At 39.1% G+C, this 8113-nt stretch overlaps 1 pseudogene; it reads left to right on the plus strand.

Moving 5' to 3' along the window:
• The first annotated feature begins 5254 nt into the window (after nucleotides 1-5254).
• On the plus strand, nucleotides 5255-7800 carry LOC145947454 (uncharacterized; annotated as a pseudogene).
• The last annotated feature ends 313 nt before the right edge of the window (nucleotides 7801-8113 follow it).

Consider the following 8113-nt stretch of genomic DNA (forward strand, 5'->3'; position numbering starts at 1 on the left):
TTACATAACATATCGCACATACATTATATTACATTATATTTTATAAGGGTATCTGATAATGTCCCCATGGTAATGTGTCGGTCGAATCAGGTATGATATACCGCTTATCGTCGTACGGACTTAGAGCAATTTTTGTCTCGCAGATGGTGTATACTTCATGCAATTTCGACCTAATACATGACTGACTACGTGTCATTTCAATCTCGTCGTTCAGGCACCGCGTATAATCATCGAATGTTATCGTTCTCGCGACAACGTTACTTTTGACACCTTTAACCTTTTTTGTATCTTTCTTACCATCTACTCGCAAAGCGTACATTTTTGCTCTAAGTCCTACAAATTCAGTCATTATCGCGCCATTATTTTCATCCTTCATTAGACCTGGCACCTTTTTATTCACAAGCGGTATACTGTACGCGTTGTCAATTGGATAATCGCTCGTATCGAATCTAGCGATATCGCGTTTCATATTTTCATACACGTCTTCGCATTTAATATGATATATTAAACTATCTGTATCGGTGTACATTACCCGACATCTGTCACGATAGAGCGGTGACATGTACTCGTGATGAAATTCGTACAGACACACTTTCGATATGTCGAGTATACACATACCAACATAGATTGGTTTGTTAAATTTTACTTCTAGTTTACGTAATTCTACGGCAATTAAATTTTCTGAAAAGACGCTCCTGCTATGGAAATTTGGTTTCGCTATCATCGCCTCTGCTCCGTATCGTCCGTCCCACTTTGTCAATAATTTTACATCTACATGATTACGCACATTTTCCATCGTTTTGCCAAATACCGCGTTGTTCATCAATTTGTACAAATTTTTCTCAAAATCATTTTTCGCTTGTGTTCTAAATTTTGTATTTAGTTCAATGTAATCGCGGAGCCATGCGGATTGAGTGAATTGTAATACGCGATGTATTTTTGTAACGCGAAGGCCGTGACGCGTGCACTGCTGCAGATTGCGGTAGTGTATGACGTAACGCTTCTTATCATATAGCGTTGCGAGAAGCTTATTCCCGCTTGCCGGGCGGTTTGTCACGTGTCGGCAAAACGGTAGGTCAGTGTGCGTGTCGTGAAGATGTTGTGGATACTCTAAATCTACTTCGAGGATATAGCCTGTAGGTGAATCGAGCGCTATTGACGAGATGTCAAAGTTAGATATATCGTCGACCCATCGAAAATCGGCATAAGGCAGTGGTTGACACATTGCCCATCCATACAAATTATTTACATCTAAATACATTAAATATGATGATGGTTTCGACGGATCATACGATTGCATGTACTTGTTATTAGCATGCGCGTATCTTCCTGAACATTGACTTAGACCGCGGCGTATACCCCGTTCAATAAACATAATCATATCGATATCGGTAAGCAGTTCGAAATTTACGCATGTATGTTTTAACATGGCGTCCCATGTATACCCAGGAAGAGTATAATAATACGTAGGGTCGAGTCCGTAACTCGCGATGCAAGTGTCGCGAAAGTTTTCAAATATATCTGCCAACAACAAGACATCAGTTTTTAAGTACAGATCGCTGTATTCACCCAAGGTTTGAATGGAGAACTGCTGCCACACGTTGACGGCGTGTGCGTAGTCGCTCTCGGATACAGTGTCGGTTAAAGAACTGTAAAACGATTCGCGTGGTGGTAAACGCGTGTCTTGCAGCTTGTCCACGCAGTCAATGTACTCGTACGGAAAGACACCTTTTCGCGTTAATAATTCAAAATTGTTAGCGGATAATGCGGAAAAATTGGAACGCAAAATTTTTAACTTATCCTTATTCAAAAAAGATGCCAATTTGTCAAGACTAGCATTGAGAAATTTGTATGAATCGATGAATCGTAATTTCATGCAAGCTTTCCGATCTTTATCGTCGTCGGTACTATTGACAGTCTTCGTAAATGAAATGTATTTTTCTTTTGTTATTGGAAGCACATCTACGCGTCCTTCATACGCGGTAGCTATTTCTTTAAAATGTGCGTCATAGCCGGATAGATTATGGAAAACTACAGGAATGACATAAGAGTCTTTGTAGTTTAGATTACAGTTTGAGTGCGCGGGACCCCTGTATCGCCCGGTCAGATGACAATGATCGCGTACGCGTATATCATCCGGCGCAAACGGTTTTTCGCAAATGTGGCATTGCGTGACGCTATGAAATTTTTCCCATTCATCTTGCGTTAATTTTGTCATGTGGACATTATCAGACAAAATACCCTTTACGCGATGCGCTAAATTTTTAAGTTCTTCGGCGAACCATGAAACGCAATCGATACTACGGCGAGAATTATACGCGGATAACGAGTTGTCGTACGAACATTGCACGTAATATCCAACGCTAAATACCTCGTGATGTTGGGAGTATGACGCATGTTCCGGCGTCTTCTTCAGCACACACTCCAAGTCGGCGTACACCACGAAGGGAAATCGCTCCTTTCTGTTGTAGTTGTCGAAGTCGAGCCACTTGTCTTTATCGCTTGATAATCGGATAGCGCAGTCGTTCATTTCTCGACAGTCCGCAATGTGAGCCTCCAATTTTTCGCTCAAATTAAAGAAGTGCAAGCATCTGTGAAAAAAAAATTACAATTTTATTTACAATTTTATTTAAAATTATTATATAGTTTGCAATAAATATACATACCGATCGCAGATATATTTTTGACCATTGTGTTTGCTCAGTTGCGTGCTGACAAGCCGAGATAGATTTTTTATATACGCGAAATGCCCAACGCTGTCGTCCTCCTCCACATACAGCATATTTACATGTTTTTCTCTCTTCCGATCGGTGAGCTGTATCGGAAGAATAGATAATTCCTTCTTCCTCTCAATGCCGTAGACGTTGATTGAGATGTTATTTGCCAGTTCAAACTTTTTAATTTGGTTTAACGTCATCGGAAACTCAATGTCCTGAAGATTTAACACTGTCGTGTAATGGGGATATGAAAATTCTCGTTCCACATGTCTTTCTGCGGGGTACAGAGCGGCCACCACTGACCATGCGAAACATGCATTTTCCGTTGATCGCACGTTCACCACTGCTCTCTTCGTCATAATTTCTCGCGGTAAGTTTAGATAACACCCTGCGCGCATAGGATTGCATTTGTTGACGTTGACCGTAAGATCAAGGATTCGTGACAATGCCCATCCGCTATCACGTTCCTGAAACTCTTCGAGAGACGCCAATGTGGATTCGATGACATGCCGCTCATACCACTCGTGTAAATCGGACGTGCGAAAGAGTTCATAATTTCGCGTGTTAATGCTTTTGTTGGAGCGCTTATCACCTGTCACAAACTCACGGTATTTACTTTTGCATAGTTGTGTATTTTTATAACATCTTGCACTTGCTCGAGTACTACACTACTAGCGTCTTCCAAAAATTGTCGCGGTTCGATATAGTCTGCGTTAATCACCGCACCTGTCAGTATCCGATTTTCGAACGCGGTATCGATCTCTCGCCAAACGAGTCTTCCCGTGTTATTATCGCCACTGTAATTACCGCCACTGTAATTACCACCACTGGGTATAAACTGTCTCTGCAATCGAGTCTTTGCACCCTCGAGTCGCGCGATTCTAGCAACCAAAGATTGTCTACATCCAATGGAGAGTCGCGGACGCTTGACACGACTGCGTTCTTCGAGCAGTTTGATAAAGTTCTCGCAGCGCAGCGCCCATTCAAAATATTCGCCCAAGGTGGTGATTTGATGGGACCGCTCCAACAGGTCGCGTTCGTTCTGTTCGATGTTTTCCATTATTTCTTTTATTCACTATTATACCACTAACACTTCTAATACAAGAAAGTAACCACTAAACTTTTTTCACCGCTGCATCTATGCGCTTTCAAATCGTACTATGGTTTGACACGCTCTCATCCTCCTTATATATATATTTCACCTAATTCTATCTTCTTTTCTAACATTTGGCGTATCTCAAAAGATAGTTTCCCGAGATATCGGTTTTATGGATAGAGGAGTAAGGACACAAGCTGCCGAACGTTGGCGCCGATACGTTGCATTCTTCCTTAAAAAATATTAAGAAAAATGTTTTGCTCTCGTTTTTATGGGAGATTTTCCGCGAGGGTACAAGCTGCCGAACGTCAACGCAAATAGGTAGAGGCCTATTAAATCAAGTTTGACATGTTCGTCGCAGCGTCGGCTTAAAATCTTCATTCCTTTCCTAATGATAAAATGTCTATAAAATGAAAAACATAGTTTTAATGGATTCTAGAACGCTCCGTTGACGAGCAGCCGGACATCGGCGCTTCTGTAATAAAATTATATTAACGAGGGTACAAAATTGTTAATCATCGGCGCTTGTTCTATACCTTTTTGGGGAAAATGTCTAAGAACTCTCATAAAAAAGTCGTAAAGATACCATCTACAAATATTGCACTCAGAAAACTCCCCCTCTTTTGTCGAAACATCCCCCTCCACCCGCGTGACGTCAGCCCCCGCGCCTACGAGATACCCCCACCCCGCGTGACGTCATACCCCTCGTCTCGGAGAACCCCCCGCGCCCCGCACCCCCCTCAGAGGACCTGGGTTAGAACTCTCATAGTATTCCTACTTTTATATTTTCGCGACACGTGTCTCATCGATACTGCTCCACGTATGACTACCGAAAATCTGGGGGTAGCCCAAAAATATGTATACAAGATGATTCGAAACAACCGTTTGTCCTTAAAATGTCGTATTCCTGAATGAATTCTGAGACGATTTTTCCTTTGCCAAAATTTTCTCCGAAGCTTAGTTTTCAAATTATAAAAGGAAAAATTTAGCGATTTACGGCACGGGTACGGCCGGTAGGCAGGAGCGGCGCAACTCATCCGACGCGGGCGATTACGCGAAGCGCTCGTTGCGATCAGCTGTTATCTACACGCGATGTGTGTGTGTGTGTGTGTGTGTGTGTGTGTGTGTGTGTGTGTGTGTACATACACCCTCTTTCTCTCTATCTCTCTCTCTCTCTCTCTCTCTTACTTATTCTTACCTTATAGAGATGTCTTCTGATGAATAATTGTACGACTGGAATGGATCACAACATTGACGTTGACACAGACGTTGACACACCGTGACACACCGAATAATAAACAATTCTTTTTTTATAAATTGTATTATCGACACTTTGATGAATACACTCACGCAATCAGAGAGAATTTTCATATAAACACCTGATGTACACCATATGTACACACATATATAGTTTTTATATATAAATATTTCTTAATTCTAGAATTGAGCATTTGCATGAAGATACATTAATGGATCTGCCCTTTAATATTTTTGGATACATCATGCCAAAAGTGGCAATAATAACTACTCCAAATGCAGACTTCAATGTACTATTTCCGAATTTCGCAGGCATCAGACATCCAGATCATAAATTTGAATGGACAAGGGAACAATTTCAAGACTGGTGAGTAAAGCTTCTTCGAGTTTTGTTAAGCTTGGAACTGTAGAAAATTTCTTTTACGCTTATTATTATTTTGTTAACAGGGCACAAAACATTGTGGTGAGATATCCATCGTATAGCGTAATGTTTCATGGAATTTGTGAGGGACCTGAGGGCACTGAAGAATTAGGTACATGCACACAAATGGCAGTATTTCACCGACTTTCATCGATAAAAGAAAGCAGTAAAATAATAGGAGTAGATGAATTATTTAAACTAGTGGATAAATTTGATTATCTTATATTCGTTGACAATCGCTCAGACAATGAGATATTACTGCATGAAGCGATAAGATATATCTTCTCATCTTATTATGGTTAAGAAGATGGTCAAGAAGATGAAGGAGTAATTTTAAATAATATATTATCTTACTTACATGAAAGAAATTTCACTGTTTCAATAGAAGTACTGAGAAAAGTCCTAAAAGACGCAAATTGGGTTATCAAAGATCAAGAAGATGGACCAATAGTATTAGTTAAATCTATTTCTGATTCTGAGGATGAGGACTTTGATGTGGATAATCTTGTTTCTATAGATGAAGAAAATAGAATACCACAATCCACTAATGCAGATGAACAAGATTTACGTGAAAATTCGTATACTGAAAATTGGAATGAACAACCTAGCATCATCATACCTGAAAATTGCTCTATTATCCAAGAAAATATTTATTTATTCGATGGAGAAAATTTATTAGAATATGAATCATCTGAAAAACCGCATGTAATTGACGACGATGATGTTATTAGACATTCAAAGATTAGTGATATTACAGAATCTTTAATATATCTTGAACAAGAAGCTCTCAAGAAGATTTCAAGTGCTCTGACTTCTTTCTCTTCAAATGAGACGGAAGTGGATAGCAAAGTAGAAAGGCTCAATGCTGATACGCCATCAGGTTTCGACACATCTTTGGCAAAATCCAACAGTAGTTTAGCATTAAATTATTCGTCCGGCGACAATACAGTAATAGAATCAACTCTATCACAGACTAAAGATATAAATTTAGTAGCTGCAGAATTACAAGTACAAAAACCTACTAATTTCGAACCGTACATGTCTGTTTCACGTTCATCAACGTCGCCACCACTTCTCTTGAATTCCGAGTTAAATAATTCTTTGGATAATAGCGCAAGTTTTCAAAACGAATGGTGCGACAGATTTCATCCTTTTTCATTGAACGACTTACTTTTCGTCAATCTGAAATAACAAATGAGCCTATGAATGTAGAAGAATCTACCACAGAGAACATACTTTCCTTACCATTCAAACAAAGTTTTCCAGAAGAAGATTGTGTACAAATAAGTGAAATAAATTCTGCAATATCAATTTCAAATTATTCTAAAATAAACAATAGTTGTAAAATTGAACAAGTGACTTCAGTTAAGAATCAAATTTACGAAAATAATGATACAGCAGATATAGTACCATTAAACGTTTTTGATAGTAGTCCTAATAATCAACCAAAATTTACGAGTTCACCCAAAGTTTCTACAAAAACATCCACTAATAACATTGAACGAAGCGATTCCAGATTAAAAGAATCATCTGCAGTGAATAGGAATTTATCATGTATAATAGAAGCAGCTAAGGAAAATGTGTCGGATACTGATAGTAGTTCATCAAAAGATATTAGTCAGAAATCTAATAGCACTACTACTACAGAAATATTTCAATTGTGCGTGGATCCTTTAAGCGATAATATTATCAATACTTCAAAATGTAATGTAGACTTACATCTCGTTAGCAATAATACACAGCAACATTTGTGTTTAGAGAACGAAGAATTTAGCAAGATTGTAGAATCAACAAGTGATCCTGAAAAATGTGTAGAGAAAAGCGATATAATCAATCGTGAGTCTGATATTACAGATGATGTACAAAATGTAGATGCACACCACAGCTCGTCATCGGACAAGAATATTAATGACAAAGAGGAAGATGTGTGTTGTACATTAATCATAACAGATGATAATGATACGACAATGAAAGCGCACCAAGAAGACGTGATTAATGATTTCGCACAGTCGAATGTAAGGAAAAAGAGCTTAACTCCGCCTAAAGAATTATCGAGTTTCAAATCGCAGAACAATAGCGAATGCTCTTCTACTGAATGTGCCAAAAAACCTAGTGTTTTAGAAAATGATAGACTTATACCTAATAATAGTAATAGTAGTAGTAATAAAGATACAACTAATGTTCAATTTGTATCAGTATTGAAAAAAGGTGACGAGATTGTTGGTATTCTTATCAACTGCCCACCTTCATTGACTCGTGCCAATCACTACATGGATCCGTATCGATCCATTTGTTACTCCCCATATTAATTTATTTAATTTTATGTGGACGTCACAAATGTGACGAATACATCGAATCACTGGAAGAACAAAGTCGAATAAAACGACTACGATTACCGATCGGAGTTCGACAATCGCTTGTCTCCCAAATCGCGCGTCTCGAAGGGTTGAAGAATTCGGTACGCAGACGAAGGGTTGAAGAATTTTGTACATGCAGGTGCCGGAAGCAGTTCGCGAGACATCGGACTCATATGGCGAGAGATTGATACGGCGTTCGAGAGCCGCATCTTGACTGGTGCGGTGATAAACAGCAATCACATTGAACCTCGTCAATTTCTAGAGG

The sequence above is a fragment of the Prenolepis imparis genome, unplaced genomic scaffold, assembly GCF_030444845.1.
Source record: "Prenolepis imparis isolate NDT839.2.m4 unplaced genomic scaffold, iyPreImpa1.0 SCAF_83, whole genome shotgun sequence".
NCBI lineage: Eukaryota > Metazoa > Arthropoda > Insecta > Hymenoptera > Formicidae > Prenolepis > Prenolepis imparis.